Source organism: Entelurus aequoreus, linkage group LG10 (assembly GCF_033978785.1).
Source record: "Entelurus aequoreus isolate RoL-2023_Sb linkage group LG10, RoL_Eaeq_v1.1, whole genome shotgun sequence".
NCBI lineage: Eukaryota > Metazoa > Chordata > Actinopteri > Syngnathiformes > Syngnathidae > Entelurus > Entelurus aequoreus.
In genome coordinates this window covers 11,383,715-11,402,448 of record NC_084740.1, presented here as the reverse complement: position 1 = coordinate 11,402,448, position 18,734 = coordinate 11,383,715, and the positions used below count along the sequence as shown (strand labels likewise).

Below are 18,734 nucleotides of genomic sequence, written 5' to 3'. Positions count from 1 at the left end.
ATATATATATATACACACACACACATATATATATACACATGTATATATACACATACATATATATACACACATATACAGACATACTTAGACTTAGACAAACTTGTGATCAAACTTGTGATCAAATGATCCACAAGGGAAATTGTTCCACACAGTAGCTCAGTTACAATGATGGAAAGTGTAAGGATGGAAAGGACAATGCAGGTATGAATAAATACAAATACACATACATACATACATACATACATACATACATACATACATACATACATACATACATACATACATACATACATACATACATACATACATACATACATACATACATACATACATACATACATACATACATACATACATACATATATATATATATATATATATATATATATATATATATATATATATATATATATATATATATATATATATATATATATATATACATACAGTATATATATACACATATATATACAGACACATATATATACATACACACATATATACATATATATATACATATATACATATATATATATATATATATATATATATATATATATATATATATATATATATATATATATATATATATATATATATATATACATATATACATATATATATATACATATATACATACATAGATACATATATACATATATATATACATATTTTTATGTATACACACATATATCCATATACAGTATATGTATATATATACATACACTACAGTTCAAAAGTTTGGGGTCACATTGAAATGTCCTTATTTTTGAAGGAAAAGCACTGTACTTTTCAATGAAGATAACTTTAAACTAGTCTTAACTTTAAAGAAATACACTCTATACATTGCTAATGTGGTAAATGACTATTCTAGCTGCAAATGTCTGGTTTTTGGTGCAATATCTACATAGATGTATAGAGGCCCATTTCCAGCAACTATCACTCCAGTGTTCTAATGGTACAATGTGTTTGCTCATTGGCTCAGAAGGCTAATTGATGATTAGAAAACCCTTGTGCAATCATGTTCACACATCTGAAAACAGTTTAGCTCGTTACAGAAGCTACAAAACTGACCTTCCTTTGAGCAGATTGAGTTTCTGGAGCATCACATTTGTGGGGTCAATTAAACGCTCAAAATGGCCAGAAAAAGAGAACTTTCATCTGAAACTCGACAGTCTATTCTTGTTCTTAGAAATGAAGGCTATTCCACAAAATTGTTTGGGTGACCCCAAACTTTTGAACGGTAGTGTATATATATATATATATATACACATACATACATACATACATACATACATATATATACATACATACATACATACATACATACATACATACATACATACATACATACATATATATATATATATATATATATATATATACATACATACAAACCCCGTTTCCATATGAGTTGGGAAATTGTGTTAGATGTAAATATAAACAGAATACGATGATTTGCAAATCATTTTCAACCCATATTCAGTTGAATATGCTACAAAGACAACATATTTGATGTTCAAACTGATAAACATTTTTTTTTTTCCAAATAATCATTAACTTTAGAATTTGATGCCAGCAACACGTGACAAAGAAGTTGGGAAAGGTGGCAATAAATACTGATAAAGTTGAGGAATGCTCATCAAACACTTATTTGGAACATCCCACAGGTGAACAGGCAAATTGGGAACAGGTGGGTGCCATGATTGGGTATAAAAGTAGATTCCATGAAATGCTCAGTCATTCACAAACAAGGATGGGGCGAGGGTCACCACTTTGTCAACAAATGCGTGAGCAAATTGTTGAACAGTTTAAGAAAAACCTTTCTCAACCAGCTATTGCAAGAAATTTAGGGATTTCACCATCTACGGTCCGTAATATCATCAAAGGGTTCAGAGAATCTGGAGAAATCACTGCAGGTAAGCAGCTAAGCCCGTGACCTTCCATCCCTCAGGCTGTACTGCATCAACAAGCGACATCAGTGTGTAAAGGATATCACCACATGGGCTCAGGAACACTTCAGAAACCCACTGTCAGTAACTACAGTTGGTCGCTACATCTGTAAGTGCAAGTTAAAACTCTCCTTTGCAAGGCGAAAACCATTTTTCAACAACACCCAGAAACGCCGTCGGCTTCGCTGGGCCTGAGCTCATCTAAGATGGACTGATACAAAGTGGAAAAATGTTCTGTGGTCTGACGAGTCCACATTTCAAATTGTTTTTGGAAACTGTGGACGTCATGTCCTCCAGACCAAAGAGGAAAAGAACCATCCGGATTGTTATAGGCGCAAAGTTGAAAAGCCAGCATCTGTGATGGTATGGGGGTGTATTAGTGCCCAAGACATGGGTAACTTACACATCTGTGAAGGCGCCATTAATGCTGAAAGGTACATACAGGTTTTGGAGCAACATATGTTGCCATCCAAGCAACGTTACCATGGACGCCCCTGCTTATTTCAGCAAGACAATGCCAAGCCACGTGTTACATCAACGTGGCTTCATAGTAAAAGAGTGCGGGTACTAGACTGGCCTGCCTGTAGTCCAGACCTGTCTCCCATTGAAAATGTGTGGCGCATTATGAAGCCTAAAATAGCACAACGGAGACCCCCGGACTGTTGAACAACTTAAGCTGTACATCAAGCAAGAATGGGAAAGAATTCCACCTGAGAAGCTTCAAAAATGAATGTGTCTCCTCAGTTCCCAAACGTTTACTGAGTGTTGTTTAAAAGGAAAGGCCATGTAACACAGTGGTGAACATGCCCTTTCCCAACTACTTTGGCACGTGTTACAGCCATGAAATTCTAAGTTAATTATTATTTGCAAAAAAAAAAGTAAAGTTTATGAGTTTGAACATCAAATATCTTGTCTTTGTAGTGCATTCAATTGAATATGGGTTGAAAAGGATTTGCAAATCATTGTATTCCAATTATATTTACATCTAACACAATTTCCCAACTCATATGGAAACGGGGTTTGTATATACACACACACACACGCATACACACTTGCTGGAGCCTATCTCAGCTGCATAGGCCCCAGCACCCCCCACGACCCTGAAAGGGACAAGCGGTAGAAAATGGATGGATGGATAAATATACATACATGCATTAAAAAAAAATATATATATATATATATATATATTAGGGGTGTCGGAAAAAATCGATTCGAATTCGAATCGCGATTCGAATTCGAATCGCGATTCTCACGTTGTGCGATTCAAAATCGATTCTCATTTTTCAAAAATCGATTTTTATTTTTTTTCATTTATACATTTTATTTTTAAATTTTTTTAAATTGATCAATCCAACAAAACAATACACAGCAATACCATAGCAATGCAATCCAATTCCAAAACCAAACCCGACCCAGCAACACTCAGAAGTGCAATAAACAGAGCAATTGAGAGGAGACACAAACATGACACAGAACAAACCAAAAGTAGTGAAACAAAAATGAATATTATCAACAACAGTATCAATATTAGTTACAATTTCAACATAGCAGTGATTAAAAATCCCTCATTGACATTATCATTAGACATTTATAAAAATAAAAATAAATGAACATTAGTGTCACAGTGGCTTACACTTGCATCGCATCTCATAAGCTTGACAACCCACTGTGTGCAATATTTTCACAAAGATAAAATAAGTCATATTTTTGGTTCATTTAATAGTTAAAACAAATTTATATTATTGCAATCTGTTGATAAAACATTGTCCTTTACAATTATAAAAGCTTTTTACAAAAATCTACTACTCTGCTTGCATGTCAGCAGACTGGGGTAGATCCTGCTGAAATCCGATGTATTGAATGAATAGAGAGTCGTTTTGAATCGGGAAAAAAAATCAATATTATTTTTTTTTTCCGTTTTTTAATCGAGAATCGTTTTGAATTGAAAAAAAAAAAATCGATTTTGAATCGAATCGTGACCCCAAGAATCGATTTTGAATCGAATCGTGGGACACCCAAAGATTCACAGCCCTAATATATATATATATATATATATATATATATATATATATATATATATATATATATATATATATATATATATATATATATATATTTTGAATCGAATCGTGGGACACCCAAAGATTCACAGCCCTAATATATATATATATATATATATATATATATATATATATATATATATATATATATATATATATATATATATATATATATATATATATATATATATATATATATATATATATATATATATATATATATATTTTGAATCGAATCGTGGGACACCCAAAGATTCACAGCCCTAATATATATATATATATATATATATATATATATATATATATATATATATATATATATATATATATATATATATATATATATATATATATATATGTATATATATATATATATATTTTGAATCGAATCGTGGGACACCCAAAGATTCAGAGCCCTAATATATATATATATATATATATATATATATATATATATATATATATATATATATATATATATATATATATATATATATATATATATATATATATATATATATATATATATATATATATATATGTTAGTTACTTTGCATGCAGTCTGCTTTTTTTAAGCCCAATGCGGCCCCCCAGTCAAAGTTTGGACACCCCTGGTTTAAATGAACATTTTCGAGAGTTAAGGGGATCCCAAATACACAAAAACAGGTGCCAAGAGGTAAGAAAATGTGGTTTTGCATAATAGGACCCCATTTAACTGAGCCAAACAAGACAAGTGGGAACACACCGTCAGACTGCGTGTTTGTACCTAAAATTGTTGTTATTGAGCATATATAGGCGAGGGAAGGATGTGGATGAGAAAAGGGGGAAAGTCATTCCCACCACAATGTTCTTGCTGGTAAACATCAGATAAGGTTCACTAAAATCCCCAAACCACAGAACCTTCCACAATATCTGCTTGCAATTATTTCTGCTTTGTTTCACATGTTTTTCTTTTAAGTACTTTGTTGTCCGGATGACTCAATGCATGGGCTCTTTGAGGACAGAAGTTACCAATGCAACACAAACAAATGATTTTGGAATGTTCAGATATTAAGACATGTGTTGACTAATCCTGAGGGAAAAGTCAAAGATATGATCTTGTGTGGTTTGAAGATGAAACGCAGTTCACCACATCTACATGGAAGACGACGAGAGCTGACCAGTGAGCGCCAATCGCTTGTCCTCATTAAGCTCACGGGTGAGCTGGTGGACTGTCCCAGCTGACTTCAGGGGTGAGATCCCGGGACCAGAGATGGGTAGTAACGTGCAACATTTACTTGAGTAACTTTTTGGATAAAATGTACTTGTCAGAGTAGTTCTAATACAACATATCTTTTACTTTAGTACAGAGGTGTCAAACTCAAATACAGAGTGGGCCAAAATTTTAAACGGAACAAAGCCGCGGGCCAAGGTTGAACAAATTAACCTTTTAATAGGGACCCAAACAAGTTTTGCATTGAATATTGAACAAGCAAGGCTTATATAACTTTATAGTGACATACAAAATCGAGTTTCAAATAATAATAATAATAATAAAAAAATATCAATGGCATGTCAAATACAATTTAAATAAAAATTGAATGCCTCTTTTCTATTTGCAGCCTTCTGAGGTAAATATCAACATTAACGTTTTCCACAGGCTAATAAATTTGAAAATAAAATCACAATGAATAAAACAACCATTCAGGACTTTAAACTGCTCAGTTTGCAACACACTGATCTAATCTGATGTGCCCAAGCCAGACACCTGCCATCTTTTCTTGGATGCTAGTTCATTAATGTCGGGGTTCAAGCTTTGAGCTGAGGCAACCTTCATTATCGAACGAAGGTGTTCATCAGTCATTACATCTCTTAGTCCACCCGGACCACATTTTAACGTCCTCTACGAGCTGTCGTCACGTCTGCTTTTCATCCATTCTAACAACGTGCCGGCCCAGTCATAAGATATGTGCGGCTTCAGTACGCACACACACGTGAATGCAACGCATGCTTGATCAACAGCGATACAGGTTACACTGAGGGTGGACCGTATAAACAACTTTAACACTGTTAGAAATATACGCCACACTGTGAATCCACACCAAACAAGAATGACAAACACATTTCGGGAGAACATCCGCACCGTAACACAACATAAACACAACAGAACAAATACCCAGAACCGTTTGCAGCACAAACTCTTCCGGGACGCTACAAAATACACACCACCTTGTAGCGTCCCGGAAGAGTTAGTGCTGCAAAGGGTTCTGGGTATTTGTACTGTTGTGTTTATGTTATGTAATGGTGCGGATGTTCTCCCGAAATGTGTTTGTCATTCTTATTTGGTGTGGGTTTACAGTGTTGCGTATATTTCTAAAAGTGTTATAGTTGTTTATACGGTCACCCTCAGTGTAACCTGTATCGCTGTTGATCAAGTATGCGTTGCATTCACTTGTGTGTGCGTGCAGCCGCACATATTATGTGACTGGGCCAGCACTTGTTTGGACTGGATGAAAAGCAGACGTGACGATTTTCGGGAGGGGCACTGAAATTTGGGAGTCTCCCGGGAGGGTTGGCAAGTATTAGAATTAGCGGTGAATGCGGTGTTACCACGGCACCACCGCTGTATATAATCGGCGGGCCAGCTCTAGTGTTAATTTGATATCGCCTCAAGGGCCAAGAGAAATTACACGGCCAGAGTTTGACACCCATGCTTTAGTACTTTTCCTGACAAAGAAATGCCACTTTTACTTTGTTAATGCACATTGAGTTTTATTTCGATCGATATATCTATTTATATCATCATCATATCTATTCAGACTATTGGTTACTGCTTGAAAAGTTGTACTTTTAACAATATGCTGTCACATGACTCTGTTTCACCAATTCAACGTAAGCACCAGAGATTTTTGACTCTATTTTTCCAATCAATCAGAGCCTGGAAGTCACATGACCGCACCGTCGGTCCCACGCAGACTTTATTTATCCACAATGGGAAAATTACGTGGTTGCAGTGCAGATTTACAAACTTCCCAAAAAAGTTCCAAAAATAGTGCAAAGGTCATTGCGCAACCACTTGTTGGGCAGTCCCGAAAGGTAAAAAAACACACGAAAATAAGAGGGAAACATTAAAGAACACATAGGACACAGCAACAAAAATAAAAATGCAATGAAAAACTACAAATGAATAAAAAATAATATATGATACACACATGATTGCAACATGCATAGATAATAATAAAACAAAAACGCCATCATAACAGCCTTTATTAAGGTTAAAAAATATTTGATTTGTCAAACTATCCATCTCAGGGGTGTCAAACTCATTTTAGATCAGGGGCCACATGGACAAAAATGTACTCCCAAGTGGGCCGGACTGGTATTGTGGCCAAACAGCTCAATTTGTTTTCATCCGACCACAGAACTTTCCTCCAGAAGGTTTTATCTTTGTCCATGTGTTGTCAGATGAAACAAAAATTGAGCTGCTAGGCCACAATACCCAGCAATATATTTAAAGGACAAAAGGTGAGGTCTTTAATCCCCAGAAACACCACGCCTACCGTCAAGCATGGTTGTGGTAATATTATGCTCTGGGCCTGTTTTGCTGCCAATGGAACTGGTGCTTTAAATGAGACAATGAAAAAGGAGGATTACCTCCAAATTCTTCAGGACAACTTAAAACCATCAGCCCGGAGGTTGGGTCTTGGGTGCAGTTGGGTGTTCCAACAGGACAATGACCCCGAACACACGTCAAAAGTGGTAAAGGAATGGCTAAATCAGGCTAGAATGAAGGTTTTAGAATGGTCTTCCCAAAGTCCTGACTTAAACGTGTGGACAATGCTGAAGAAACAAGTCCATGTCAGAAAACCAACAAATTTAGCTGAACTGCACCAATTTTGTCAAAAGGAGTGGTCAAAAATTCAACCAGAAGCTTGTGGATGGCTACCAAAAGCGCCTTATTGCAGTGAAACTTGCCAAGGGACATGTAAGCAAAATATTAACATTGCTGTATGTATACTTTTGACCCAGCAGATTTGGTCACATTTTCAGTAGACCCATAATAAATTCATAAAAAAACCAAACTTCATGAATGTTTTTTGTGACCTACAAGTATGTGCTCCAATCACTCTATCACAAAAAAATATGAGTTGTAGAAATGATTGAAAACTCAAGACAGCCATGACATTATGTTCTTTACAAGTGTATGTCAACTTTTGACCACGACTGTATGTAGCGTAATCTATTCTACAAAGAATACAAAGAATTGCTACTGCAACATCTAGTGGACACATTTAGAACAGCAGTCTCTTTCATTCAAAAATGTCAGGTTATTTTTTATACTTATATTGTATGTTTGACACCCCTGATCTATCTCTTTAATTGATTGATTTCTTCATTTGTATTAGTTTCTGTGTGTTCTCTCCTGAACAAAATGCGGTCGTGTCGTCTGAAAATAGTATCAACTTTAAAATCCTTTGTAACTTTACAAATGTTTATAGATATTGAACAAGTTTGGTCCCAGTGTTGATCCCTGGGGTACGCCGCAAGATATATTTTGCGCTGTAGACCTGTGTTTGCCTAGCTTCACATATTGCTCCCTGTTGGTGAATTCACTTCTTGCCAGTTTAAGACCAGCCGTCTGATGCCATACCGTTCTAAGTTATTATTGTGTGAATGCTTTGATTTTCTACACCAAAATTAATCTATTTATTTAACTTCTTCAACTTCTTCTTCTCCAGATTTTGGCATGCTCTACCTTCCACATTTTTCATCAGATTCAAACCGTTCCAACTTCAAACTGTTCAGCCTATTCGGGAATCAAATTTTTTTCCCCCACATTTCCAAGAATTCCAGATTTACCAGGATATTTTTCCCATTCAAAATGAATTGGCCATTTTTCCAACTTCCACCATTTCCACATTTAAGTGCAGCAAGTTTAATGCAGGAAATATCTTTTTAGTAGTGAAAGCAACAAGCAGCACCGCACTAAAATGAACTTGATATCAAATAGGAAGTGGCGTCATCACATTGTGACACAGCAGACAACAACATACACACACATACACAATGGGAATTATGCCATTCATACAATAACTTCTTTGTTGTATGACTGCCAATCTATTTATTAAGCAGAGGTAACAATCCGGTGAAAAGATTCAAAAGAGCTACTAGATGCTCAAGCTAATAAACACAGCTCCGTTGAAACCCTCGATGGTTGAGAATTTCAAGGAATGATCAAATATTCCTGTGAGATGCATTTTTTGAGGTTGTAGCGATGCAACTAAAGAAGGGGTCAGCCAGCATACATTTCCAAATAATGGGAATGTGATGAAAGTCAAATTGACTCGAGAAGCAGCCATCATTTTGATGAGGAATGAAGAAAAATGGTTTTGGTCCTATTTTGGATGGAAAAAAATGAAAAAACTTAAGCCAAATCAGGAGCACCCTCGAGTGGAGAAAGACTTAGTCCAGGGGTGTCAAACATACGGCCTGTGGGCCGGATCAGGCCCGCAAACTGGTTTTATTTATTTATTTATTTATTTATTTGAATTAGGACAATGCATATTCATCAACATAGAGCAACAATGTAGATATGCCAGAGGTAGCACAATAGCTAATTTTCATCCGTTGTCCTAAGGCAGGTTCATTCATTTTTTATTTATCTCCTTCATTGATGTGCATTTTTGATCAATAGACAATTAAACTCTAACAACAAAACACGTATTTACACACCTATGCTTGAGAGGGAACAGGATGAAGAAAATCTTATATTTCCTGCCCCCTTCAACACAATAAGTAGTTAATGGATAACCCAGATTCACGAGTATACAAACCAAACAAAAACATCCAAATATAATGAAAACAAACAAAAAACACAACAAGTGCAAAAAACTTCATGAAGTACAAACCGAACAAAAAATAATATACACCTCACGAGATGATACAAAACATATACAAAACCAGACAAAAAATAAAGTAAAATAATAAATATAAAGCTAAATGTAAACACTTACGGCTGTCCATGTGATCTTATTGTTCTGTTTTTATATTTTTTTTTCAATTGGAATATATTTCTACAATCTTTTATCTCATTGTAAAGAGAATTCCATAGTTTAACCCCCACCACTGATATACACATTTGTTTTAAAGTTGTCCTTGAATACTGATGTTGGAAATGACCTTTTCTTCTATGCTCTTCATTCTCAGAAGTGATGACAAACATTTTTTGTAAATTTGCTGGTAATGTTTTACTTTTAGCCTTAAACATGACACATCATGTCTGTAACCTTACTAGCTCCTGTAGTTTCAATAAACCAGAATTAATAAATAGTATGTTAGTGTGTTCTAGATAATCTGCTTTATGAATAATCCTTATAGCTCTTTTCTGTAGTTGATACAATGCCTTTATGTTACTCTTATATGTGTTCCCCCACACTTCCATACAGTAAACATTCTACAGGTCATGATACAAAAGAACACATCAATCACAAGACATCACACATTCCAAGCATACCATGAGCACAGACCATGGACAAAGAAATAAAAAAATAAAAAAATGGGTTTGCTAAGTATAAAATTGAGCTGAAATTGTTTAATGACAGAAACTGCTGATCTAAATGTGTCCACTGGGTGTCACAATAACAACTCTGTTAGGCAAGCAAACGCTTGATACCGGGGCCAAGCAAGAGGTACGCAGTAAAGTGCATGTACTGTAGCTATGGTAACGCATGGCTGTGGCTCCTCCCCTCAAACAAATAAAACGCAAAACCTGCAGTTTTAGGTCTTCTGCTTCGAACGCATTGTTCTTTGGCACCCTCATTGCCCCTGATTGTCTGTGTCCAAAATGAGAAAAGTGAGTGTAACTCCACCATCTTCAACAGTTTCTACATTCGTGTTATTTATTTGGTTCAATCCCGGATAGGCCGTGACTTTATGTGTATTGGCTTTGTAGATACACTGAGACAAAGTCTAAGTTTGCACACATTTTTTTCCCTCAGAAATTTGAAGTGTTATGTCAAAAGGATTATTTGGGATTTGTACATTTTCAGAATGTTTGTTCTATTTTTGGCCAAAGTATAACAAAGAAAACAATCCGAAGTCGTCTTTGTTGTTAAGTTATCATGCCATGATTTTACCAGTCCGGCCCACCTGGGAATAGATTTTCCTCCATGTGGCCCCTGAGCTAAAAGGAGTTTGACACCCCTGACTTAGTCAGAACTTGCGGAAATAATGGGAAAAGAATGGCACACAGCACTCAAAGCAAGAGAAAAAGACGGCGAGCTGCCGGTATCCTATTTCGCGTCCTCTTCTACTGATGTTTTTCTCAGGGTGCTTGAGGAAATGCTAAAAGAGCATGAGGAAACAGGCTATGGTGTCTATGTAAGAAAAAATTCTGATTATTATTATTTTTTGCTCATAATGTTACTTATGCAGTATCAGTTTTGAAGTAATCATGGACCAGGGCGAAAACATGCAATTAAGTGATGAAAATAATAGTTTTACATGCCTTTATCCACACTGTCTATGTGGGAAAATGGGCTCCGGTTCTGCAGATGACGTCACACCAAAAGGGGGGCGCATAATCGACTCTTATTGATTATTTAAAAACTAAATAATATTATGGGAAATTACTGCCAGGTTTTATTTTCAGGAGCAAACAATTATTTTAATACTTGCGTGACAATTAGGAATGTTAGCAAACCAGTCTCTATTAACAGGTGTCATTAAAGTTATGACAGTTAAGGATGTTCCTTAAAACACTGCCTGGACAGCTAATAAAGGTTTTATAATGAAACTGATGATTATTTCCTATGAGATGAACACTTATATATTGCTTTGTTGACTTCCCTCCCTCTGAGATGCCCCATTTAGGTGAACTATGACATGAGTCTGCCTGGGGGACACACAATAACTGTCTGGAAGCAATATTAAGACTGCATGTCTGCCATTATGTGTGACACAATTACGCATAAGCGCCACACGTGTGCTCTCCTGATGGTTTATTTGCCGCGAGGGTGTTGTATTTCACCGTGATGTGTGTCTCAGCCGGCTTTTATTGGCTTATATATGGCCTGAGAATATAATTCAGGCTAGATTGGCTGCAAAATGGGCTTGCACTCAGTCTCGCTGCATTGATCTGAGGATGTTTGTTATGTAAGTTTACAATGCAATTTTTGTTGTTTTTCCTCTATTACTCTCATTTTTTGGGGCATAAGCTGATATTTTATTAAAATCTACAATTTGATTATAAAAAAAATACATGATATCTCCTAAAGAGGCCACACAACAAATACACTTACAAAGGATCAATTAAACTTTATTATTGGGTAATGTAATACATTTTTATATGAAGATTGTGCAAAGCAAGATGGTTTGAGGGGGAAAAGTGCAGTCTGTACCTTGCAGTCTATTTTTAATCAACCACAATGGATGTTTTATAGCTCTTATAACTAAACAAAAGAAACCTGTTCAGACACACACAGAAAACACGATCATTTTTTTTAGCAGTGTCAGCACTTTAGATTGGCCATAATGCAATAATTTCATCACAAATTAACATGAGCACATCCAAGTTTTGTTCCTATTCTACAGAAAAGTATCCATCATCGCAATTGCTGAGAAAATAAATGCAGAAATGAGGAGTTTGAGTCATTCGGGGTGTTTCTGGACTATAATTTAGTTGTGTAACAGCGTGGATTCCCTGCCTCTGTGAACAATATTGCTCCAAAAATGTGTTTAAAAAAAGCATGCATTTTGAATTTTTGATTTATGCCATTAGTGGCCGCTTTGTTTTGCATGAAGGAGCGCATTTAAAATGTTAATTAATGCCCCCGCGACCCCGAAGGGAATAAGCGGTAGAAAATGGATGGATGGAATTAATGAACGACAAGGCGCTTCATATAACATTTTACCGCATATATATTCCAAGCCTCTTCCTGCTCTGTTACTGCTAATAATATAATGGCAAATTTCCTTACACATTCTCAGTGTCCCCTGTGGAGTGCAGTGTTAGTGGTTTTTTTTAAGCAGGCACACTGGGTTCTACTGCAACCCTCGTTGGAGATATGTCTACAGGATCTTCATTATTTAATTATGTTAAGGTAATTTTGCACTGAAAAAACATTTTAATTTGTTTTTGAACAAAACATGCATCAAACTGAATTCTAGTTGAATAAAAAAAGTCACATTTAGTTGGGGGGTTGACCATAAAATAATTCTGCTGAGAGCTCTAATTTAGCCAGATGGACATAAAGTCATGTTATTGCAAATTAATGTTAATGGTCGGCTGTGAATAGCGGCAATTGCATAAGTGTAAGTAGCAGGCAGGCATGCAGGAACATGAAAAGATAGGTATTTTATCAAATGACATGGCTGAGAAGGCTTTTCTAACAAGACTGAACACAGAGCAAAGAAGAAGCAGAGTTCACACAAAGGACACAAGGGCTGATTGGCTAACAAAAGTAACATGAAGGAAAAATGACAAAAAATCCTTGATTAATAAATTATGTATTTAAATAAGGAATTTTGCAATGAGAAATCGATTGGTCCAGATGTGAAGAGTCAGTGTGGAAAACAGACAAAAAGAACAATTCCCCCTACAGGGAACATTAGCACCTTGATTAATACATTGCAGTTTGAGACTATTTTTTTAAGTTCTCAATAAAGTCAAGTTAAGTTTTGTTTCAGAGCCACTACTGAACACATATCTAAAACATGGCGATCATAACTTTAAAAAACGTACAAAATAATTTCTCAGCAACATTCTACCATATATACATACACTACCGTTCAAACGTTTGGGGTCACATTGAAATGTCCTTATTTTTGAAGGAAAAGCACTGTACTTTTCAATGAAGATAACTTTAAACTATTCTTAACTTTAAAGAAATACACTCTATACATTGCTAATGTGGTAAATGACTATTCTCGATGCAAATGTCTGGTTTTTGGTGCAATATCTACATAGGTGTATAGAGGCCCATTTCCAGCAACTATCACTCCAGTGTTCTAATGGTACAATGTGTTTGCTCATTGGCTCAGAAGGCTAATTGATGATTAGAAAACCCTTGTGCAATCATGTTCACACATCTGAAAACAGTTTAGCTCGTTACAGAAGCTACAAAACTGACCTTCCTTTGAGCAGATTGAGTTTTTGGAGCATCACATTTGTGGGGTCAACTAAACGCTCAAAACGGCCAGAAAAAGAGAACTTTCATCTGAAACTTGACAGTCTATTCTTGTTCTTAGAAATGAAGGCTATTTCACAAAATTGTTTGGGTGACCCCAAACTTTTGAACAGTAGTGTATATATATATATATATATACACAGTATATAGGTTTATTTGAAATAGGGACAGATACAGAAACATAGATATCTGAAACAGTTATCCAATGTGTGCATCATAGTGTTTGTAGCCAAAGCTAATTTACAACACTTGTCCCCAACAACAACAACAACAACACAGAGCTAACATCATTAAAATAGGAAAATAAAAAGAATGAGGCAAAGAGGAGTCGATAATAATGATAATAGTAATAATACAGACAAAGTGCAATCTAGATAAAAGCCAATAATATTAATAATAATAATAATAACACAGACAAAGTGCAAACTAGATAAGAACCAATTAGTAAAAATTAGTAAAAACTAAACATGGGAACACGATTGTTGCTCAACTAACCACAATTTGTTGTTTTGTTTTTCATATACCAGTGGTGTGCCGTCAGGGCCAGCAAGGTCTTCTCTGCTGGCCTAACATAACCAGAAATCATGATCATAATTAAAGATAAAAGTAATTTTTTATTTACTTCCCATTAATATATAAAAGTATTCATATTCTCTTAATGTCATATTATGCTCCTTCCAACGCTGTTGTTTTTTAGTTTATAGAGTTTATATCCAATCAGAATTCAACTAGTTTATGTTGCCATGCTGTACCAAATCTGCTCGAAGCCTTCAGAATCAACAATGCGGGCGTCCGTGCACTGTAAGCGAACGGGGACATAAAGTTGACAGACAGTTGCGATAGCCAATCAGATCACGAGTTGTTGTCAGTAATGTTTTTTGCTATTTAAATTTTGACAGTACCACATAAGATATGTTGTAATTGCTGATGCGGGTTTATTGATTTTTAAATGCGCCAGAAAATAACTCGTTTTGTACACTGTTGATGTGATCCAATTACCAGTAGGGTGTAAATGTGTTTCTGTGTAGTATTTCTCCACCAATGGTCATGTGGTGACATAAATGATGGTATTTTGAGAGGTAATCATTGAAGTCGGACATCACTGAAGGCCTAGGTGGGAAACGCACAGCCCGCCACTGCCATACATACATACATACATACATATATATATATATATACATACATACAGTGATTAGCATCAACGATTATGCGACTTCCAACATATTCAAATATGACAATTAAATTGACCACTCAAACATACATTTCACTTAAAGAGATGATATATAATAAATAGAACTGTCAAATGATTATATTCATTATTCATCACAGTAAATGACTTGCTGGCATAAATGTAATTAACATTAAAAAAAAAAAGACCCCATTATTCTGACACAAATGTGATTTTATAGTCAGAATGTCATACACTAATGTTGGTCCGATACCAATATTTTGGTACCGGTACCAAAATGTATTTTGATACTTTTCGGTACTTTTCTAAATAAAGGGGACCACAAAAAATGTCATTATTGGCTTTATTTTGACAAAAACATTTAGGGTTCATTAAACATATGTTTCTTATTGCAAGTTTGTCCTTAAATAAAATGGTGAACATACGAGACAACTTGTCTTTTATTAGTAAGTAAGCAAAAAAAAAGGCTCCTAATTAGTCTGCTGACATATGCAGTAACATATTGTGTCATTTTCCATTCTATTATTTTGTCAACATTATAAAGAACAAGCGGTGAAAATTAATTATTAATCTACTTGTTCATTTACTGTTAATATCTGCTTACTTTCTCTTTCAACATGTTCTATCTACACTTCTGTTAAAATGTAATAATCACTTATTCTTCTGTTGTTTGATACTTTACATTAGTTTTGGATCATACCACAAATGTGGGTATCGATCCGATATCAAGTAGTTACTTTGGGGTGTACTTTTTTGAGGCGGTATAGTACCAAATATGATTAATTAGTATCGCGGTACTATAGCAATACCGGTATACCGTACAACCCCATCATACACAAACACTTTTTAAGTGTTTTATTTAAATTCACTTTATTTATTTGCTTAATACTTTGTAACAGTGAAGTGATATTTGCCACAGAGTCCAAATCTCGTCACCCACCTTTGCACTGACGTATGCATTGACCTGATCACTGACAGTACAACAATCCACGCCGCTTTTCAGGTAACTATCCGTGGTTAAAACAAAAGAGCATAATTGATTAATGCAATATTTTTTGTGATTAATCACATGCATTAACATGTTAACGTTTGCGGTCCCAGTGGAAAACTTGTTGGCCTTCTTCTATGGCAGCAGGTTTCAATTAGCGATGACCTTAGAGCAGGGGGTCAAACTCATTTTAGATCGGGGGCCACATGGAGAAGAATCTACTCCCAAGTGGGCCGGACTGGTAAAATCACGGCATGATAACTTAAAAATAAAGACAACTTCAGATTGTTTTCTTTGTTTAAAAATAGAACAAGCACATTCTGAAATTGTACAAATCATAATGGTGGTGTTTGTTTTTTTTACAATTACCTGTTGCGGTTATTAGTGTATATACTTTATTTGTCGTTATTTATATTTTCTGAATAAATTATGTGATAATGTTCATCAGTCAACTCATAGGTGTTAATGTTCAATCTATCAAGATAAAAAAAATGATATCAAAATCAAATTACAGTATGTTATTTATGTAGATAGATCATTTTCCTCGACTGATGTACTAACATCATGTGGTTTATTTTGTACATATGTAGCATCATCTACAAAGATACAAAGAATTGCTATTGCGACATCCAGTGGACACATTTAGAACAGCTATTTTTTTCATTCAAAAATTTCAGGTACATTTTTATACTAGCAAACTCATCCCGCTGGCCGGGTAAAACCTATTCAAGGGCCTGATCCGGCCCTCGGGCCGTACGTTTGATACCCCTGCCTTAAGGAGTTTTAAAAGACCACACCCGCCTGTGTTAAAAAAAAAAACTTTAAAAAAAAGATATACATTTTTCGCCCAGGGAAAGACCCGTGACCCACAAAAATTGGGGTTTGCGACTCACCAGTTGAGTCAAGGTTGTAAAGTAAATACCACATGAACATTCATGCCCACGCATGTGCTGTGCAAGCTATGCGTGCCATGTTGAATAGGCAGATCAAATGTCCCTTTCTCAAACAAGAGAAATCCTACAGTATTTGTTTAGGCCACTCGGTACCTGACTGCGGAGAATCATATTTCCTCACATGAAACCTTCTCTGTTTTTGTACCGACGGGCAGCACCTGTAGCGCAACAAAAGTGTGTGAAACAAGGCGGCCTTTTGTAGGGCGACTGCCACCTGAGCCACGCAATAGGTCACGCTTTGCCCTGCACGCTCATGTACTGTTGCAAACTGTAGACCAGGGGTCACCAACGCGGTGCCCGCGGGCAGCAGGTAGCCCGTAAGGACCAGATGAGTAGCCCACTGGCCTGTTCTAAAAATAGCTCAAATAGCAGCACTTACCAGTGAGCTGCCTCTATTTTTTAAATTTTATTTATTTACTAGCAAGCTGGTCTCGCTTTGCCCGACATTTTTAATTCTAAGAGAGACAAAACTCAAATAGAATTTGAAAATCCAGAAAATATTTTAAAGACTTGGTCTTCACTTGTTTAAATAAATTCATTATTTTTTTTGACTTTGCTTCTTATAACTTTCAGAAAGACAATTTTAGAGAAAAAATACAACCTTTAAAATGATTTTAGGATTTTTCAACACATATACCTTTTTACCTTTTAAATTCCTTCCTCTTCTTTCCTGACAATTTAAATCAATGTTCAAGTAAATTTATTTTTTATTGTAAAGAATAATAAATACATTTTAATTTAATTCTTCATTTTAGCTTCTGTTTTTTCGACGAAGAATATTTGTGAAATATTTCTTCAAACTTATTATGATTAAAATTCAAAAAAATTATTCTGGCAAATCTAGAAAATCTGTAGAATCAAATTTAAATCTTATTTCAAAGTCTTTTGAATTTCTTTCAAAAATTTTGTTCTGGAAAATCTAGAAGAAATAATGATTTGTCTTTGTTAGAAATATAGCTTGGTCCAATTTGTTATATATTCTAACAAAGTGCAGATTGGATTTTAACCTATTTAAAACATCTCATCAAAATTCTAAAATGAATCTTAATCAGGAAAAATTACTAATGATGTTCCATAAATTATTTTTTAAATTTTTTCAAAAAGATTCGAATTAGCTAGTTTTTCTCTTCTTTTTTTCGGTTGAATTTTGAATTTTAAAGAGTCGAAATTGAAGATAAACTATGTTTCAAAATGTAATTGTCATTTTTTTTTTTGTTTTCTCCTCTTTTAAACCGTTCAATTAAGTGTAAATATCATTAATTATTAATAATAACATAGAGTTAAAGGTAAATTGAGCAAATTGGCTATTTCTGGCAATTTATTTAAGTGTGTATCAAACTGGTAGCCCTTCGCATTAATCCCTACCCAAGAAGTAGCTCTTGCTTTCAAAAAGGTTGGTGACCCCTGCTGTAGACATTGGCAGTGT

General features: G+C 35.0%; 1 protein-coding gene across 1 annotated transcript in view; it reads right to left on the bottom strand.

Moving 5' to 3' along the window:
- Nucleotides 1–18,734, bottom strand: part of ptgir (prostaglandin I2 receptor) — a 74,013-nt gene that overhangs the window by 26,247 nt on the left and 29,032 nt on the right. The gene's annotated exons all lie outside the window — the stretch shown is intronic.